Below are 22,949 nucleotides of genomic sequence, written 5' to 3' on the forward strand. Positions count from 1 at the left end.
TAGCAAAAATCATAAATCATTGATTTGTTGGGATTGTTGCAATGCATATTGAATGCCCTAGGTAGGCCTTTAAAGGATTTTAAAAAAGAAACGCGTTTTATTGACGTATTACCTTAAAGGCCCCATCATGCCCCACCCTCCCCTACTCTGCGTAAGCACACTTTTGTGGATTAATCCAAAAAAGGTCGGTATGAAAATATTTTCAGGAATTTTTTGGTACATTAAATATGTACCTTAAAGAATACACACGGGAGTCACATTGAACGAAATGTTTAGGAAACAAGATTTTTTTATTTTTCGATTTCCGAAACATGATAAGATTTGAACCGAATAACATAATTTCAATCTATGTAGAATGTTGAATGTGAAAAAATACTATTTTTATAATAAAAGTACAAATGAATATAGCATATGGTGGGAAAACGAATTCCCACGCGGAGAAATTGCAGGGGCGAAGCCCTAGGACTTCAACAATATTATTTAGCGGAGTGGACTGTATTTTTTAATTTAATTTTATTGATTAAAAAAAAAATATTGATTGAATAAAACAGCCATTACAACAAAAAAAAATATTTACAAATAAACTAAAATTATAGGCCAATTATAGTTTTCTATACATTACTAAATACAATGTCAAAAAAAAGGAAAAAGCGTACATTGAAAAAGCCACTTCGCATTATTCCACACGCAAAAAATAAATAAAATACTACAATAATAATGAAATAATAAAAAATAAAGTTTTTTTTTTACTCTGACTTAAAAATCATTTCGCTGGCGGATTCATGCGGAGTAATACGCTATCAGTCCTCCCTTATTTCTTTTTTCAAACAAGAAAAAATAATTACAATATTAAAGTGTCCAAAAAAATAAAATATTCAGTAGGTACAGTTAGATTAAATTATAATTATTATTTTTAAAAAGGGTTCTAGCATTTTCTTTAAATTTGTTTACAGTGATAAAATATATGCACATTTCAGCAAAAAACGTGTTATAATTATTTGCAATTCTAGGCAAAGAGGCATTCTTATTATTATTCGTGCTTGAAATACCAACGTGAAATAATTGTTGCAGCCGAGTTGTACGTTGAGGGTACGAATTTTGATTTTCTCAAGCAGTTGAGGGCAATCTAAGTTGTTATTGCATATTTTGTAAAGGAAAACGGTATCATTAATGATTCTTCTAGATAGTAAGGTATCGTTTTTGTGATGTACTGTAGCTTCTTCATAGTTATTGAAATGTAAATATTGACGACAGTTTAGGTGATTCAAATTTTTTATTTGAATTCTTTCAAGTCTTGAAATATATTTGGAATATTGAGGAGACCAGACAGTGGAAAAATATTTAAGGATACTGCGTACATCTGCAAAATATAGTGTTTTTAATGTCTGTGGATTGTTAAAAGGCTTACAGACACTTATTATAAAGTCCAATGTTTTGTAAGCTTTGCTTACTGTCTTCTCTATATTTTTATTTATTTATTTAACTTTTTGTACATAATATTATTTGTAAATTGGCGGGCTTATTGCCAAATGGCAATTTCTTCCAACCAACTAATAAAATAAAAGTTTTATTTTTATAATTCAAGTTACAGAATATATTCAATAGAAAAAAAAAAGATTAAAAAGTTGAAAATATATTAAAATAGAAATAAACGTATTTGTTTATAAATTACCTTAAATCAAAACTATTACTCAATAGGAAAAAGGAAAAAACCGGAAAGAGGAAAAAAGGAAAGGAGGAGAGATTAAGGAAGAGAAAGGAGATGTTTCTTCAGACGTGATTTAAACAGAGATAATTTAGTAACATCTTTGATGGTGGATGGGAGATGATTCCACAGTCGAGCCGCATGGACACTATATGAGTTAGAGAAGAAAGAGGAATTGTGTATGGGTAGAGAGTGCCTTGAGAATGAGAACGAAGAGGTAAACCATGAACTGATAAGCGTTGAAACTTTTTACACAGGTATATAGGAGCGTTAGGACTATGAAATACATTGAACAGAAGTGAGAGGGAGTGATAGTCTCTTCGCTGTCTAATTTTGAGCCATTTCAGTTGCCTACGATAATCAGAAATGTGGTCATATTTCCTAAGACCAAAAATGTACCTTATGCATGTATTCTGAAGTCGTTCAAGTTTATCGAGTTGCTCACAGCTTAAATCAGTCATGGAAACATCAGCGTAATCTAGAATGGGTAGTAGTAATGCTTGTACAAGAGTGCATTTAGTACTAATGGGTAAGAATTTTTGCAACCTTCTAAGTGAGTGTAGACTGAAAAATATTTTGCGGCTTAATTCATTAGTATGAGCTCGCCAGCAGAGATGTTCATCTATATGGTCTTCATATGTCAATTTTTCATACAAATATACACCAATGTCACGAATACATTCTACTTTAGTAATTTTGCATGCATTTATAAGGTATTTATTGTATTATTATCTTTTTTCTGGTAAAGGTCACTTTGTAGCATTTGGAGACATTCAATTTTAATGCAATAAGTGAATATCCTCGATATGCGGTATGCAGTGTCAATCGGTCACAACCCCAATGAATGAGATGGATTAGTAATAGATGCCACTAACCTGGTTCGTTCTTGATGGAATTGCGGAGGTCCATCTGATCAATTGCGAGCGGCTCCAACACTAAGACAGGCCCCCGATCTGGAGCTGAACACTGATGGTTGGTGGAAACAAAGTGTACGATGCGGCACTTTAAATATTGTTTATTCATGTTACAAAAACTGTGTCTTAATGATAACTACTTCTACCTGTAGTCAATCAAGTCGACGGTAAATAATAAATTAAAAGCAGGAGCACTTAGATTTTTTTTTTAAATTACGTTCAATGGCCTCTGGTTATGTTTCTTAGGGGTGAAATCAAATTCGCTCTAAAATTCATGAATTTAAAATTGGTTTTCTTTTAATTGTTTTCATTTAACTTTTATGATACCTCCGAGAAAAAACATCGACGAATGGTTAGGAAATAAATAGACACTTAACTTTCATTACTGTCTTAAAGAAATATTCGTCAAAGAAATTTACAAAATACAAAGTTGAGACAGAGTTAAATTTACTTCTTTTTCTTTTTAAAATATCTATTTTAGAGCCAGTGGTATCACAAAATGTTCAAAATAGGATTGTAAAATTTTGTTAGTTGTTGTTAAGGGAGCTTCTACTCCATTTGGAGATGACAACAGAAACGATGTTTATGTTTGATGTGTTTTAAAAAAAAAATGTTTTTTATTTATTTAGAATATCAACAGTTATACAGCAAATATAAAAAATTCAAACTAAAAAACATAAAATGAAAGCAGTAAGAGATATCTACGAAAATGAATTAAACATAAACAAGTAGGTATAGAATGTGTGTGTGTGTTTGTTTAAGAGAAATAGAGGGTGAGGGTGTGTGTATGTAAATAAGAATCAATTTTGTCTTGTAAAAGTAGATTGCATAAGTAAATGTTGGTAAACATTATAAAATTTAAAGAATTAAGCCGCAAAATATTTTTCAGTCTACACTCACTTAGAAGGTTGCAAAAATTCTTGCCCATTAGTACTAAATGCACCCTTGTACAAGCATTACTACTACCCATTCTAGATTACGCTGATGTTTCCATGACTGATTTAAGCTGTGAGCAACTCAATAAACTTGAACGACTCCAGAATACATGCATAAGGTACATTTTTGGTCTTAGGAAATATGACCACATTTCTGATTATCGTAGGCAACTGAAATGGCTGTAAATTAGACAGCGGAGAGACTATCACTCCCTCTCACTTCTGTTCAATGTACTTCATAGTCCTAACGCTCCCATATACCTGTGTGAAAAATTTCAACGCTTATCAGTTCATGGTTTACCTCTTCGTTCTTATTCTCAAGGCACTCTCTTAATACCCATCCACAATTCCTCTTTCTTCTCTAACTCATAAAGTGTCCATGCGGCTCGACTGTGGAATCATCTCCCATCCACCATCAAAGATGTTACTACATTATCTCTGTTTAAATCACGTCTGAAGAAACACCTCCTTTCTCTTCCTTATCTCTCCTCCTTTCATTTTTCCTCTTTCCTCTTTTTTCCTTTTTCCCATTGAGTAATAGTTTTGATTTAATATAATTTATAAACAAATACATTTATTTCTATTTTTGTATATCTTTAGCTTTTTAATATTTTTTTTCCATTGAATATGTTCTGTAACTTGAATTATAAAAATAAAACTTTTATTGTATTGGTTGGTTGGAAGAAATTTCCATTTGGCAATAAGCCCGCCAATGTTCAAATAACATTATGTACAAAAAGTTAAATAAATAAATAAAATAATTTTAAATGGGATTGTCAAATCTTCAAATTTTGTGATCGATTGCGGACTCTTGAGAATACTTTTAATAAGTTTTCTTTTATTTTACCTAAAAGCAAATTATTATTTATTTTTTTTTACAGAATCAATTATAAAATATGGCATAAAGTCGTGGGGAAATTCAACTAAAACTAATATTAAAACAATACGGGGTGTGCAGTACTCCATAGTTAACACTTTGTATCCCGGAGCCGTGTAAACACGTCATTATATAACCACGCGTTGTGTCCCGGTCCCGTGTTTTCACGTGGTTTACCAGCTGTCCAAAAAGGTGCATTTTATTGACATTTAGTGACTTTTATTAGTACTTTTTCGCTGTTAGTAAACTACCTTGAGGTGATTTTCACAAAAATTACGCTATATAAATTATCCAATCATAACAATACGTGAAATCACGGGCCTGGGACACAACGCGTGGTTATAATAATCACGCGTTTACACGGCTCCGGCATACAAAGCACAAAAAAGGAGTAAGACCTTGTATATGTGCAAACATTGCAATGTGGCTCTCCATAAAGGCAAATGTTGGCAAAATTTTCATACAAAAATGAATTATTGAATTGTTTCAAATAAATATGAGAAGTTTCAATTGATTTAACTCAGTATTTTCATAATTATGACACTTTTAAGAAACCCTGCACAAAGCATGAAATTTCACAAAAATGAGCCGGGCACAGGGTAAATTCTATGTGTATTCGGCCGGTGCTCAAAGTGTTAAGAGAATTGTACCAGCAGAGATTTACAGAAAGAAGTGATAAAGTTCTCCTGTACAAAACATTTAAAACTCTTCCATTTCGAGGATTACTGTGGCTTTGCATAATTCTAGAACGATTTTATAGTAATAATTTCAAAATTCCTCTCAAACATAATACATAACCATGATATGCAATAACAACTTAGATTGCCCTAAGCTGCTTCAGAAAATTAAAATTCGTATCCCCCAACGTACAACTCGGCTGCAACAATTGTTTCATGTTGGTATTTCAATCACGAATAATAATAATAAGAATGCATCTTTTCCCAGAATTATAAATAATTATTACAGGTTTTTTTACTGAAATCGATATATATTTCCTCACTTTTGACAAATTTAAAGAAAATGCTAGAGCCCTAATTAAAAATAATAATTACAATTTAGTCCACACTTATTTGTTTATAAATTTGTATAAACCACTTAATTTTTTTAATTACACTTCCACCGGTTTCGAGGTTACTACCTCATCGTCAGGAATTTAACTAACTTATAATTACACGCGTTGCTATTTATATAATAAAATATTGTATGAAAGAGACAGAAAATTGAAAGAAAGAGAGAGAAAGAAGATAAAATAAATCATAACGGGAATAGTTTTAAAAGAGGACTCGAAGTTAAATTTAATTGATTATTTATTATTTGAAGTTTTTGATTAATGGCTTTACTAATTTCTAATCGTTCTAAATTATCTCTCTCTCTTATCTCTTTCATACAATATTTTATTATTATACAATATTTTATTATTATATTTAAGTTAGTTTAATTCCTGACGATGAGGTAGAAACCTCGAAACCGGTCGAAGTGTAATTAAAAAAAAATAAGTGGTTTATACAAATTTATAAACAAATAAGTGTAAAATGTCATACCATAAAGTGAAAAATGTTTTTGATAACAATAATATAATTTAGTCTAACTGTACCTACCTAATTTTTTTTTTGTACACTTTAATATTGTAGTTATTTTATCTTGTTTAAAAGCACCTAGAAAACGATAAGTTTAGATTTCTGGTAAAATAATTTGGCGGGTATAGTATCATTGATTGATGGACGTAATTTTAAAAATCTGATGCTGATTGTTGATATTGGTAGTGTTCGCGTCGTCACCAGACGTTTCAACTGTGAAACTGCCCGTTATATGTCATGGTACCGAAAACATCAACGTTCTACGCATGACGCGCATTTTAAATAAATTTACGTGTAAAACAGCAAACCAAACGGCTCAAGATTTGTATACAAGAACTATTGTAAACTGCACAATATTTTGCGCAAGATAAATTTTTTTTCTGACCCATGTATTGTGAGCTTTACGTTTATAAAACTAACAATGTTTTTGAAAAAGTTATGCAGCTTAAATGTGAAAGTTTTAATTAGTTTTTTTCTATGGCTGGAGCAGTTCGTACTTGTCCCTAATAAAATACAATTCATTGAGAAGATTAAAACACGCTTTTAATGAAGTGTTCGCTGTTGAAGTTAAAAGTTTTATTAAAAAAACAAATAACAGTATTTTGAGTGTGTCCAAATATTGTTTGTAGACAAGGCTGGATTTCACTCTCTATGGAGTGATTGATTAAAGTTTATTGCAACAGAGAAGGAAAAAAAACATTTTTGAGAACGGAATATGGATGTCTAGACATCATGCGTGGTCCGTCCAAATATTGGATGGAACCAATCGACCAATGATTCCCTAAAAATATGACCTCTAAACAATTAATATCTATTTTCTTTTTATTTTATAAAATCAACTATAAGATAACTAAGCATTTAAATAACTACAAGAAATATTTAATTATTTATTTTTTATTTATTCATATTTTTCTCTTACAAACTATTATAATTAATAATAAAAATAATGTGACCTCGCTGGGGTTACCCGTGCCGAGGACACTTAACAATATACTTTTTTGAAATGTTTTTACATATGAGAATAAACAAAGAAGACTAACTTAATGAACATAAATAATTAACGAAATATTCAGACAGTTTTAAAAACTAGGTATACCTATATGTACATCTATATTATTTATATTACAAAATGCACAATGAAAAGAAAAAAAACCTAACATAAGATATACACTTGTGGAGCAGTTGATTCAATATTGGTTTGGGTGAATGAGACAATCCATTTTACTTCTACCCAGTTCAACTATCCGTTTTTAATAGCCTTTTTGAACATTTTCTCGTTACTTATTGTTTTAATGGAAGTAGGTTATAGATTTGAATTAAATAATACTCAAAATAACTTTGTCCGAAAGTGGTGTAAGTTTGTATTTGTTTAAGTTGTCTTTGTGTTAAGGATCTAGTGATTATATTATTTGTATGTGATATATATTTTTTTTTTTAAAATACAATTTATTTAATATCATATAAAGTTACAACATGTTAACAAAAATAAATACATAATAAAGCAAAAGTAAAAAAACAAAAAAACAAAACGGAATACCACACCAAAAAAGAAGCAACCTCTTGTGCTTGCTGTGGGATTACAATATTAATAATTTAAGTACAAAATACACATATATTTCAAAAAATAAATGAAGGTATATAAAACATTTTTTCATAAATAAGTGCATATACATATGTATGCAAAAGAGCATGCGTGCGCACGCATGTATAATTACACACACATATACACGCACACTCACTCGCACGCACATACACATCCACCCACATACATAATATAACATGGTGAAGAAAATTATAAAATAAGGTTTTCAAGTTACCCAACAAAAAAACTTCAAGTACTGAAGAGAAAACATTTAAAAAAAGAAAGAAAACAAAAAAAAACATATTTCGTTAATTTTAGAAAACGTAAATATAATTTAAATGTTAAAAAACATCATTTGTTAGGGTAGTATTGTAGGGGTTATGTCTTTCATTTGAGTAAGAGTAGTTTTTTAATCTGTAAGTGAGTATTGTTTTAGCGTATAATTGTTTAGGTGTCATAAGTTGTGATTTGTGGAATATTTCTTCAGTAGATAGTTTGTTTCTTTAATCGAAGCCATTTAGATGGTATTATTAAAAAAATGCTTTCTTAGGAAAGGTTTGATGTTCATTCATCGATAACTTTCAAAAACCTTTCGAGCGCGCAGTTATGCGCGAACTGGTAGAAAATACACAGCGCTTTGTCTAATTTTGGATTATTGAACTAAGCAAGTGCTTTATTTGCTTTAGGGCGGGCCGTCAGTACAGAATTTTACAAGTCCGCGCATGCGCAAATAGATATCACTAATATCTTTGGAACCAATCCTAACAAACACATCCAGATTCATTTTCTATTCTACTACATTAGAGCCATTAATAAAAGCCCAAAAAGCCTTACTAAGAGTAGCCAGCAAAAAGCCTTACCAATACTCTACAGACAGACTTTTTACAGAATTTCCAGTACTAGACATAAGACAAATATACATAAAGACAATTTTAAGACATTTCCATCAAAATCCTGACAGACATAATGACGGACAACAAATTTACGACACTAGGCAAAGACAAAAGACAATACTTCTGCTCCCAAAGAAAAAAACAAATTACGGACAAATGCATTATACTTTTCTGGCCCCTAAACTATACAACTTTTTAAACAAGGACATATTGGCGAACAAAATGAAAAACAATATTTTCAAAGCTAGAGTACATAAATGGATTGCTAAAAAGACTAGACAGGAAGTTGGTGAATATGTTTCACATATAAGAATGTAATTATAGTTTCTTGAAGATCCTTTTTTGTTTTATTGATGTAGGTATGTTTTAATTTTTCATTTTTTTATTTCTTTTAAATTTTTACACAATTGACGTGAAATTATGTACAATTATGTATAAATAAATAATACACCGACACTCCGGAACGTGCCTGTGGGCCAGTGGAGTGGCTATATCCATAAAAAATATATATATATTGAATGTACCTACCTATTGTATAGACATTTTTGCTAACTATGTATATGTATTGTATTTTATATTGGATTAAATAAATAAATAAAAATAAATAAAATAAATAAATAAAAATGTACTGTGACAGTTTTGTAATAAATTTAGCAGTTAAATCAGTTGACACGATTGCATTTTAATATTAAACTATGGTATATAACTCTTTTATGCTAAAATTATGGCATAAAATTGCTTTATAGTTTATTTAAAAGCGCTTAATTTAATATCTGTGTTACTAGCAAACACAAATTTTACCTATGTTTATATTTAGTACAATATGACTTATTCCCTAATCGAAAACTTCACCGCACGCTCTTGCTAGACATATACAGGGCATGTGAACTGTATTAATTGACTTGGTGTTTATTTTGTAGAACTCCATATAATAATTTTAATGTTAAAATCAGACACTTTGAGTCTACTTGAAAGCTATTTAAATTTGTTGCAACAGAGAGAGAAAACATTTTTGAGAAGGGAATATGGGAGTTTAGGCATTTACAGGGCTTATGACCTGTCATTGGCTGGTTTAAGTGGCCACTTTACACCCATTTAACATTCACCATTTTACTTATGTTTAAACATTCACATTTCCTTAACTCTTTCATCTGAGGGGAGATCCTTAAGCCCACCATCCACGCGCAGCTGTTATAGAGTCCTAGGAGACTCTCTTCAGCTGCGTATAGTGGAAAGTTATTATAAATATTCCTAAGGAATACAAACTCTACGCAGATTAAGGAGGGGGGAGGAGGATGTATGGACAGAGGCCAACACGTCATCCCCACCCCTCAGGAACCCCTTCAATGCCTCTGTTTTTTTTTATTAAAAAAATATGTATTTATACAAACAATTAACATAAATAAACGTATCCAAATATACAAAAACGATTTCTCAAAACTATAGTAGCACAACAAACATAACTAACCCAACAAACATAAACTTTTTCAACTCTTTCATCTGTTGACTTTTGTGAAATAAAAGAGCTAAAACCTTTATCATGTAGGTGAGATTCATCCGGTTGAACCAATTCACGTACTAGGCAACGCCTGAAAACAATTTACCGATTTCGTATACTTCTAATTTACCAGGTAGTTAATTGAACAATGTACCATATTCCGTTCTCAAAAATGTTTTCCTTCTCTGTTGCAATAAAATTAAATATGAGCAACTCCCTAGGGAGAAAATCCAGCTAGTTTGCAAGCATTTGGATATACTCAAAACATTGTTGAATTAACTACCTGGTAAATAAAGAAGTATACAAAATTGGAAAATTGTGTTCGGGCGTTGCCTAGTAGGTGAATCGGTTCAGCCGGATAAATCTCACCCACATGATAAAGGTTTCAGCTCTTTTACTTCACAAAAGTAAACAGATGGAAGAGTTGAGGAAATTTAGATGTTCAAACATAGGCAGAATGGTGAATGATATACAGTGTGTAATGTGGCCACTTAACCAGCCAATGACATGTCATTAGCCCTGTAAATGCCTAGACTCCCATGTTTCCTTCTCAAAAATATTTTCTTTCTCAATAGCAACAAATTTAAATATGAACAACTCCCTAGGAAGGAAATCCAGCCAGTCTGCAAGCATTTGGACATACTCAAAACATTTTTGAGTCTAGTTAAAATCGTTAACATATTTGAACAATTATTCCGTCTTGTTAGGGTATTTTCAAACGAATGCTTATGAACTGTCATTGGCTGGTTTAAACGGCCACTTTGCACACTGTTTAACATTCAACATTCTGCTTTCATTTGAACATCCAAATTTCCTCAATTCTTCAACCTGTTAACTTTCAAAAGGTAAAAAGCTAAGACTTTTATTGATGATTGCGAGATTCGTTTGGCTCTAAATCAATAAAAAAATAACAAAACAAAGTAATTGCTCTTAATTTTGTCAATTTGTTCACGACAATACTGTTTCTTAACAGAGTACTGGATAAGCTGGTACTGACAGTTATTTTCCAGTTATTTTCCACATTCTCTCAACTCTTCCATCTTCTGACTTTTGTGAAGTAAAAGAGCTGAAACCTTTATCACGCGGGTGAGATTCATCCGGCTGAACCAAATTACCTACTAGGCAACGCCTGAAAACAATTTTCCAATTTTTATACTTCTTCTTTAACCAGGTAGTTAAATCAACAATGTTTGAGTATGTCCAAATGCTTGCAGACTGGCTGAATTTCCTCCCTAGGGAGTTATTCATAAATTTATTTCAACAGAGAGGGAAAACATTTTTGAGAGGGGAATATGAAAGTCTAGGCATTTACAGGGCCTACGACCTGTCATTAGCTGGCCACTTTACTCTATACTTCTTTTTTAACCATTTTACGTATGTATCATTTCGTATATAAAGATGATGAATAAAGTTGATGCTGAAACAAGCAAAAATAATTAGTATATGTTTTAATAATAATTAGATATAAGTTAATATTAGGACATTCATTTATTATGTTTGTACTATTTAAAGACAAAATAAAAAAAAATAAAAAAAAAAATTTATGTTTTTTTTAGTACAAAATTTCGACCAACTCTTCTTTTGACTAGTCTGTTTTTTTGTTGGCTGGAAGATATTGCTTTAAGCAATAAGTCCGCCGAAGAACTTCTTTGTACTTGAAGTTTTAAATAAATAAATATATACGACTAAAAAATAAAAACTTCCTAAAAACTTCAAACTTATAAACAAAACAAAAACAAGAAAAATAATAATTGAATGAATTTTTACATGACCGAGAAAAAATAAAATTAATTATAATAAAGGCAAACAAATAAACAAAATTCATCGTCCTTGTCCTATAATTAATATACAAAAATAAACGCCCGTTATTTGACAAAATTATGACATTTTCACATTAAATACTCATATTATACCAATTTGTTTGATCGCGTCTTCAGAACATTAATATTTCACCACACTTTAGTTACAAAACAGAAGTCCTCAGTCAGAAGTCAGAAGTTGATATATTTTATAACCATGTCGTTTTGTAATTTATTGAAAACTGTATTTTCATAATCCATAATATAAACTATTCAATTCAGATTTGAGTTAAAAATCATAATTTTCAAAATACTTGTCACCAGAAGTCAAAATCTGCTATTTATAAAATCTTTTAAGAGCAACTTTGGTTTTTATGTCCCAATGTCCAGAATGTGTAGATTAGTCAATTCATCACTCGACTTGGAATTTTTTGGGATAGATCTTCCGGCTTTTCGTAGATCTCTTCGCGACGGTATGGGATGAAGTTGGATTGGCATGGTTTAGCACAAAGTTTTTGGTCTTTCGTTCTTTTGAATATATTGTATACTATTATTGTTTTGCCCTTGCTTGACTTTGCTTAATAGTTTTATGTTCTTTTTATTCAGTTTCTAACATTTATGTTTCTTCATGTAACTGTTGTAATTGGCTTAGGCCGTATGTATATAATAAATAAATAAATAAATAATCATCATCATTCCATGTCCACTCCCTAGTTGAAACCATAGAATTAAGAATAGTCCAGAAGATCATATTTGAATATATCGGACTGTGTCCAATATTTCCCCCACTTAGACACACTTTCGCCGCGCGCATACGTTAAGTAGCCGGATAATGTTGCTTGAAGGGAAAAAAAATCATAACACAAATGTAAGGTAAAAAAAAAGCAAACTGTTAATTTCTCTAAAATTTAATTGTGCACGCGGAAACATTGATTGACACAACAGATTCGATAAGGAAAGGGTCATTTAATAAAAGTAATTGAATTTATGAACTTTGAACTTAAAATATAAAACAAATTTTATTTGATACAAAACGGATATTTTTATATCATGCTAAATAATATTTGATGTTTTAAAGATAATGTCGTTCAAATGTCTCCCACGGCGTTGTTTAATCCGAGGTCTAATTTTCATTAGTTTTTTTAGTAAATAAGCAAAGTCGGGTAAAAAAAAATTCTACCCTGGCAACACAAACGAAATTTTCATTTTGTTTCTTCGGCAATCTGACAGGTGGTATAATAATTCATTTTTTTTAGTAATGCATTTGTTATATACACATTCATTTGCAAATTACAGATGACATGTGATTGCATCCTGTTTCTTTAAGATCCTAGCAGTATTTCTAAACTTCAAAAGGACACGACACGGCATAGTTGAATTCAAATCAGGAGTTGCGTACTGAGCGACGTCTAAAATGAAACAAACTGGTCAAAACGTAAACCTACTTATTTATGAGTAGTTGAGTCGCCTTCTGTTTGATGTGCGTATGCGGTTTCTGGACTATTCTTAATTATATGATCTATTCATATAAAAGGCAATGTTTGAATGGTTGTCTTCGATGGACTGAATAACTACCGGACCGATTTACGTGCGGTTTTCAGACAAATGTACATCTTTGCCACGAGAAGGTGTATAGCTCATAAATCATAATAATAAAATCTTCAATTTATTAAGTACAAAAAATGTAGGAGCGTAAATGTTTTCTTTATCCTTCACCAGGGTTGCATTCGACGAAAATGCAGATACAAAAAAAATGGACGGAGGTTATTTTTTTGTGTATAAAAAAAATACATTCAACATTAGTTTTTTTATGGATCCCAGTCAGATTATTTCATTGAATTCCTTATAATTTCTACCTATTTATTTCTTTTTACTGGATTTTTGGTTATACTAAAATAATATCAACTGACATTCAATACATTTTTGAAAATCGCATTCCTGACTAGAGTGCATCCCTGAGCAGAGTTTGACATTTGCTTAAATAATTATTTGTGTAAAAATAATTTATTATTTTATGTTTTGGAATTAAAACATAAACAAGTACTTAGGTACCTATTTAAATTCAACATTTGAATATCCTATTATTTTTAGATTTAGAATTCAATCATAAACACGTAGCCATGTACCTACTTACCAATGAAAAGGGACTTTTTTACGTTTATGAAACGTTTACGTTTTCTGAAAACCGCACGTAAATCGGTTAAGCCGTTTAGGAGGAGTACGGTGACATCACACGTACAGAGGAATTATATATAAAGATAAGGGCGGGCATATTGCCTTAAGGCAATTTCTTTCTACCTACCCAAACTGTTCAGTTTGAGAAAATTACAAATACATGGACATATTGAATCTTACAATTTTATGCAAAAATTGAAAACAAAAACAACTCCTTAGTGAACGAATACTCGGAAATATATTAATAAATACTTTGACCTAAAAGGATAAACCGGATATATCTCCCAGCTTCCGTGTTGGTTTAAAATCCTTTATCTTATGACCTTTCGCTTAATCTTTTCTACTGCATTCCTGTCCTCAGAGCGGAATATATTGCAACATTCTTCAGAAGCTTGAGAAATCGTATTTCATGCTTTCAATCTTGCTTTAAAATAAAATAGACTCGCCTATCCAATATTGCATAAGAAACTGAAGGGAATAACCCAAATTAATATTAAAATACAGTGTTATTTAAAATTGCGGACTCCATTGCGTAACTCCGTATTTCAAACTGTGAATGAGTGATAAATACAAAGTAACTATATCTGTACCTCGGAGGATAAACCATGGGAGTCACATTGAACGAAATGTTCAGGGAACAAGATTTTGTGGTTGTAAAATTTCCAAAACATCTCAATAATCGTAATAATAAATATACATTTTTTTTATTTTTTTTTATTTAAATCTTAAAGTAGGGCACACATATCATACATATTGTTATGTGTGTTCTAATAATAACATTGCAAATATATTTAATTTATAAATTGTTTATCACATGTGTCTTGACCATTATTTAAAATTTTGATATGTTTTTTTCTTCGTAAATATTTTTTTCCATTTCGTAATACTTTTTAATTGCTTTAAAAAAAATTGAATTTTGTGACTTTGCCTTTTTCCTAAATGGAAGTCAAATTTTGTTCTTTTCTCTAGTATTGTGATCGTGTTCATGCTGGTTCCGATCATTTTTTTTCCAAAATTCTGTTTTTTTATTAGAGTTTATAATTTTATGAACAAATATCATTGTATTGTAAAATATTCTTTGTTTATATGTTAATAATTTCATTTCATTTACCATCGACTTTACCCTCGTGTATCTGTTTTTTTTTCAAAATGATTCTTAAGGCTTTATTTTGTAATACAGTTAGTTTATCTATGTTTTCTTTGTTTGATAAAAATAAAATGCTACTATAGTAGTTAACGTGTGGTTCAATAATTGCTTTGTAAATAGTTTTGCAAGAGTCCTTATCAATAAATCTTCTGATCCTTCCCAAAATTGATATTTTTTTTGCAATCTTATTTATTACCATCTTAGCGTTTTGGTGAAATGCATGTTTTGAATCCAACATTACACCTAAATATTTAATTTCAGTGACTTCATTAAGTTTTTCATTTTCTATTACAATTGATGGTGTAATTTCTATTCAATTTCAATCTATGTATTTATTTATTAACGGACATTGTCCATTTGTACAATTTATTGGGTTTTAATATTACAATAAAATAATAGTTAAAAACATTTTTAAAAAAGAAAAAAAGCATTGATAAACATAAGGGACATCAAGACAAGATCTGGATTATTTATTAAGTTTAATATATTAGAAAAAAATAAAATCACTTTGTTTTTATGTACCACTTATATTTTTTATAATTTGACAACCAACTAGTTTCGGCAATACTACGCCTTCTTCAGGGTTAATTACAAACTAACATAACAGATATACAATTTTCACAGTGAAGGTAGAGTGGGCGTGGCTACGGGGGTAGAGAAGAGAGGGGGTTTGTGTGTGGATTTAAGGAGAGGGAACATATTTAAAATGGAACTATTACTAAGATTTATTTGATAATATTTTCAATATTATAATATTATTTTTTTTATTTACAGCCTTTCAATATTTCAAAATATTTCAAAATAATCAAGTACATATCCTTTTTTGTTTGTATGTAGAATTTCGATGCCATCTTCAAATTTTAAAATATTAAATAAGCGCCCTTGAGGTGATTTTTACAAAAACGGCGCTATTTTAACTATCCAAACACAAAGTAAGTGCTTAAAACATCAAAAATATGTTATAAAAATTGGAAAATTGTTTTCAGGCGTTTCCTAGTAGGTGATTTGGTTCAGCGCTTTTACTTCACAAAAGTCAATAGATGGAAGAGTTGAGGGAATGTGGATGTTCAAACATGGGCAGAATGGTGAATGTTACACAGTGTGTAAAGTTGCCACTTAAACCAGCCAATGACATGTCATAAGCCCTGTAAATGCATAGACCTCCATATTCCCTTCTCAAAACTGTTTTCCCTTTATGTTGAAATAAATTTAAATATGAACAACTCTCTAGGGAGGAAATCCAGCCAGTCTGCAAGCATTTGGACATACTCAAACATTGTTAAGATTTTTATTTCAACTTAAAAAAACATTTTTAAGACGAAAGTTTACTTGGTAAATAAAATAGCTTATTGCGATAATTTCTGCATTTTAACTTCAAAACGGCAGAAATTGGACTTCCCTGTTTAATCCTTTAAGGTACAAATGTTTTTAGTTTGTCCAAATTCTTCATACACAATGACCGAATTCCATACCCCGGAGAGTTATTATAATTATGTTCCTTGGTGTAATAATAGATCAGAACATGAACGGCATAATCATCAACAAATCAGAAGAAAAATGAGAAAATGCACTTTAAAGGATTAAGGAACAAATTAGTAAAGATAATGTGAAAAAGTGTACTATTTTTCTGTTCACTCCAGTTTGGGATAATGTATTAGAATATTAGGATAGTGTAATAGAATATAAAGCTAAGCCATTTTTTTTTTTTATATCGTATTATCAGCGTTAAATTTTGAATTTCTGAAATAACTCCGCGTGTGACGTCAGAGGTTGTTCTATGAGAGTTCTTTCTATTGCTTCGTTTACGGTGACCAAACCGAATATACTTTAAAGTCCCCATATCATTGGATGGTTCATATAAACCAGTGACGTCATGCAAAGTAGTGCGTTTTTATTAAAATATATAAATATATATTTTTTTTGTACATTTTTGAGAAGTTTTACCATACAATTTAATGCTCTAATTTTAACGGTGCGCAAGAAAAGATTTTTGTATCCAATTTCCCGTAGGGCTGACGTTCCTCATTGGATGGGGAAGAGCGGATAATAACAAAAGTAACCCATTTAAAGTAGAACAGAGAACAATTCTTAAAGTAATACTAAAAAAATATCAATTTTCTCAACAATAATATTTTATTTATTATTTTAAGTTTCTAACGTATTTACAGAAAAAATCGATAATTCAGCTGATCAAAAAAATAAAAAAACCAAAATTAGCACAAGCACATCTTTGTGTTTTTTAATTATTTTGACTTACCAAAATGTTTTACATATATTTACAGCAAATTGACTATTAAATATACGGTTGAATAGGCAAAACAATACTTTTATAGCCTTCCTAAAAAATTTAAAAATAAAAGATACAAATAAATTGAAAATAGAATTAAAGAAACACCCTGCAAATATAACAGTAGCTCAATCACAAATAACTATTTATGTGCTTAAAAACATGCTAAGCATTTGAGCGATCACACTGAACAATAATGAACAGGCTTAAGTTATCGCAGTCATAAATCAACGCGTGTGTAATCTCTAAGTCAACGCTCGTGCCGGTTTGTTTTTTGTTTTCCTCGTAAATAAATACAGTTCTTTGACGAAAAATCGGCGTTCACTATAAAAAATAATACAATATATTGCATTTGCAAAATATTCAGGAGTATCTAATACAAAAAACTGAAAACTAAATTACAGTAAATATGGCGACTGCTTCATGACATTTGGCTTGCCAACCGACGTCACAACAACCAAGGCCAAACACGTCGCGTTTTTCTGGCAACACCTTTTTATTAAATTTATTTTTTACATTTATGCATGAAAACATTTCTCCACAATATCCATATTGATTTTGAAAATACCATTTATTTTCATAAATTCTTTTTATAAATTTTTATTGGTACTCGCAACATGTATAATTCCCTATAAGTGGGGCTTCTAGTAGGAATATGCAGTGTCTTACATAATGTTTTATTTTTTAAAGGAATAACCCGCTAAACCTTCATTTTTTGGGCTTGTCAGCAAGTGGAAAAGAGAGGATATGGAGGGAAGTTATAAAAGTACACCACACTACCCAGATCAATTGAGACGTAATAATTCTTGGATTTTTTCTACTGGCAATAATCGAACTTGCGACCGACGCCAGTTTCACAGTTGGCCGTCTAACCAACAGCGCCACGGCGCCTGTCAAATTATATTTTAAGTCATTCTGTATCACTTCAAAATACATTCTTTGATTTCATATGTAAAAGTTTTGAATAAGAGAGTTTTCTTAACAAGGTTAGGATCCACCCTTTGAAGAAAATAAAACATTTTTATTTGAGACAATTGTAATAATCTACCCTTAGTTGTGAATTGTAAAAGTTTCTGGAATTCATAAAAGCAAGAAAGGTAATAATCATTGGAGCTTTAAGTCCAAAAACAAGCGAAGCTCTGTGGAAGTATATTGTGTTGCTTTACGATGGATTGGGCGCCGAAATTTGTTCTGAAACGGGGAAATGTAGAATTTCAGGCCATAAACGAATGAGTTATCTCGAAGTATATTACTTTTTCTGCAAAGTAAATAAGTTTCAGCGGACTTGTGTTTGGTAGGAGAAAAAATGTTTGTTCAGGATAACATTTATTGTGCTAATTTAGCCGCAAAGGGCTTACCCAAAAATTTTTTTGAATAATTTTATTAGTTCAAAAGGGCATATAGCAAAAAATGGAAAAAAAATCAAATACAAAGAATCAAAAACGATAAAGGAATAGTTTTAAAAAAAAACTAATAAAATATACAAATATTTAAATAACTAATAACAATTTTAGGAGGAACAGAAATTTCTATAGGTTCAACACGAGAAATAAAGATATGCTAGTTGTGCCCACCACTAGACTACAAAAAAATAATCATTCTTATGCCTCAAACTGCATACGATTCTACAATAAGGTACCTCTTGAAATGTAGGCTTTGTCAAGAAAAAAAAAAGATTTTGTCAAGCACAGGCTGTTTGAAAGGAGCTACTGTAAAGTCGAAAAATATTTGCAGGACAAGACAGCTTGGCATTAGATTCGTGTTTATTAATTTTTATTTATTGATTTTAGTTTGTTGGTTCAAATTGTGTTGCTGATTAAAATTTATTCGTTTGTTATGTTTAATTTACTAATTGTTGAATTATTTTACATAGTAATAATTTTATAAGAGATTTAATGAAGTCTACGTAAACAATATACGAGTACTAATAATATAATCCGATCTTCTAGTCCTATTTAAAATTCTCAACTCACTCTTTGATGCGCCTGAACTAATGAGTTCAACAAAATTTAATATAGGAACCTCAGACAAAACTGACTCTTTCATACCGATAACCATAGAACTAACTGTGGTTTTCATTCCCCTATGCCCAGAATTCTTAGATCTGCCAACAAATATACCAGTCTTGATTTCTTTGATAACAAGTTGTCGTCTTTCAAACGATCAATGAATCAAATTCAATTATAAACACCTCTCTCCCGCTTTCACTCCCAAGTCTATTATATAGCATTGTGTCTTTCTACTTCCTTTTGTAATCATTTTCTACGTATAAATATATCCTTTAAAATGTCCATTGCGTGTATTAATAAATAAATAAACTACAATGGCTAAGTCTAGAAACATCTCTATATTTGTAAAATATTATGATAATTGGATTAAAAAAATATTTATTGTGTGTAATATTAACCGAATATCGTTCGGTCGAAATCAGGTAAGGGTTATCACAAAAGCCATTTACAGGGCTCTGCAGATTAAATGAACACCTTGCTAGAATGAACCTTTCTGAAGTTTCTAGATTAAGGTTCTGCAGAGCAGATAAGAAAATACCTATATTCATTGTATTGTGAATATTATTTCGTTATTTATTAATTTACGGACACTGTCTATTTATACGATTCATAGGGTATTACAATATAAGAACAGTTAAAAACATAAAAAAATAAGAAAGAAGCATTGACATACATAAGGGACATTTTTTTTATTTATGACAAAATACAAGGTTTTTAAACTTTACATATTACATTATATTACATATTTTATTTGTACGAAATATTCCCAATCATCAAAAGTGCTGGTATGAGGGGATATTATATAAAATAACACAATAGTTTAAATAAAAATTCGAAAAAATAACATCATCACTCGTCACACGGGCTATAAGAACTGTTTTAGTTTGGTTTTTTTTAAGTATGTACATGTTTTGTATATTTTTTAGATCATTAGAAAGTGAAATGTAAAAATTGATTGCTGTATACAAAAAACTGTTTCTTTTTCTGTTGGTCCTAGGTTGTTCGCAAGTTAAATTACTTGATGCTCTTGTATTTATTTTATGTATGTTGATAGTTTTTGATGAACAAAAGACTATCGAGTATTTTGTATGTATGGAGCTGTATTTAAAAAGATAAAAGTGTCAAGAAATAGGTTTTTTTGTTTTGAAAAATGGGGTTGAAACGTAAAAGAAAAAAAGGGCTATGATAGAATTAGTGAAGGGTAGTTCTGGGATCTAATGGAGGAAAATCTGACTTTACTGTGAGTAACGCGAATTTTGTAGGAAAATTCAAAGCTCCAGAATGCTTTTTTATTTTATTTGAAATTCCGCAATCCACTTTAATTAGAAATTCCTAAAACAATTTTATTTCTGAATCGTTTCTGATGAATATAAAGTTAACATGTGAAATTTAATGATTCAAAAAACTTACAGAATTAACCAATATTTTAAGTACGTCAAAACTTTTATAAACAGGGATTCCACTTTTATAAGAGTCATAAAAATAGACAAAATTATTTTTACCCGCCCATACCTGTGATGTACTACGTGATTGTGGTGCAAAAAAAAACATACTTTAAAAAAAAAATATATATATATATGTTATTCTCTTAAGTGATTGTATTTTTTTCCTAATCCAAAAGAGATTTTTAAAAACATTTTATGTAATATCAAGATTTTTAAAATCAATATTCTATAATTATAATAATAAAAATACTTTATAGTTTTATTCCACTTTTATTTATAATTATTTTATAAAATTTTTACCAGTGACCGGGTTTCGTCGTGACTGACATCGTCAGACTGGTACCAGTAAAAAATTATAAAATAATTATAAATAAAAGTGGAATAAAACTATAAAATATTTTTATTATTATAATTAAAATGCAGTTCCACCAAGAAATGTCAGTAGAAAAACTCAATATTCTATACATAAAAAAATGTTTTTGTGTAAGTTTTGCAAATGCGCTAGCACTAGATAATCGACCCATGATTTGACTAAATGAAAATATGTATTTATAAACCAGTGTTTCAATCCATACTTGTACATCGAATACTTATAATTTTATTTTTACCATTAAAAATCGCAGCAAAATTTAGACGAACGCAAAATTATTCTGTGTATATTCTATTACCATATCATTAGCAACTAACAAAGCAATAGTTGTCTATGTCACGCTCATAAGCGCGTCTGAGCGCGAGAGAGACAGATATTATTTTCATAATACGTATGCCGTGCGATGTCATACCATGAGCCTATTTACAGATACTACACAATGCGTTTGTGTAAGTGTTGCAAACGCGCCAGCTTTAAAACAATCACCAGTAACTATCACCAAAGCCTAAAAAAAGGTGTGTAAAGTGACTATTTAAACTAGCCAATGACAGAACTAGTCATGGACCCTAGACTAGAGACCTGGACATCCATATTTACTTCTCTAAAATGTTTTCGATCTCTGTTGTGATTTGTTGATACTTTATTAATGTCAATTATGCCATGCATTAATTATTATTTTTTTCCCATAAAATCTATGTTACCTTTTTACTCGTCTGCGAGTCCCACCTTCACATAAGTTATTTACTCTACCTAGTGAGAATAGACTGTGTCTAATACGTTTGCCATTAAATTATTTTTAATAATAAGTATCTTTTTCACTGTTTTGCAAACATAACATATTGTATTATTTACTGTAATAAACGCCGATTTTCAGAACTAAACTTTATTTCTAGCAAGTCAAAATATACATCGTCAACAAATATAATTATATTATAAATTAAAATAATCGCAGTATTTTTTTCATTCCTTTTTTGTTGTGAAATTCCAAGCTTTTCGGGCCATTTTTTCTCCAGTAATAATTTATTTTGCTAAGTATATTGTAAGTACTAATTTCTTAGTATTTTGTATACAGCTTTCAGAATCTGGCAACGTGACATTTTTAGTTTACAGCGGTATATTTCCGTTGCTCATCTCAACAAGGGCTTTGTGAAAATTCCAGCCCCTAAATAAGTTTGGTCGATTTCACTGAAGTCAGGCGAGCGTGTAAATCTGAGTCAGGTATAATTGATAAGATTTAGAATGGGTCTTTGAAATGGTTTGGTCATATAGAACGAATAGATGATGAAAGAATAGTAAAACCGGTAAAAAAAATGTAAATAGGGGCTAGATTTCTTACTGTCTATGCGCTCTGTAGCTGCAAGACGTGCTGGGATATTTACATTACATTTACTTTTTTTTTTTTCACCACAACAGGCCAGGAGGCCTAATTACAGTGGTGAATTACATCACAGAGCACCCAGGCTTGAGGAAAATCACATTTTTAATTTTTGTGTTCTCACCGGGAATCGAACCCGGAACCTTCCGTGCGTGAGTCAAGCGTCTTGACCACTACACCACGGAGGCCGCCAATTTATTTATTGTACAGCGCCTTTGAGGTGATTTTCACAAAAATGGCGCTATATAAATTATCCAAACATATGTATATACTATTATAATTTTTATTTATTATACATATATACGGCCTAAGCCAATTACAACAGTTATATGAAAAAACAAATGTTCAAGAAACTGAACAA

At 30.5% G+C, this 22,949-nt stretch overlaps 1 long non-coding RNA gene across 1 annotated transcript in view; it reads right to left on the reverse strand.

Moving 5' to 3' along the window:
* Nucleotides 1-473: 473 nt before the first annotated feature.
* Nucleotides 474-22,949, reverse strand: part of LOC148279552 (uncharacterized) — a 176,889-nt gene continuing 154,413 nt past the window's right edge. Inside the window, exons 2-3 of the long non-coding RNA XR_015822832.1 lie at nt 2,477-2,738; nt 474-493 (exon numbers count right to left, since the gene is read on the reverse strand). This is a non-coding gene — a long non-coding RNA (uncharacterized LOC148279552). The remainder of the gene's footprint in view (nt 494-2,476; nt 2,739-22,949) is intronic.

This window comes from Micrasema longulum, unplaced genomic scaffold (assembly GCF_059751315.1).
Source record: "Micrasema longulum isolate JH-2025_06_02 unplaced genomic scaffold, ASM5975131v1 h1tg000702l, whole genome shotgun sequence".
Classification (NCBI taxonomy): Eukaryota; Metazoa; Arthropoda; class Insecta; order Trichoptera; family Brachycentridae; genus Micrasema; species Micrasema longulum.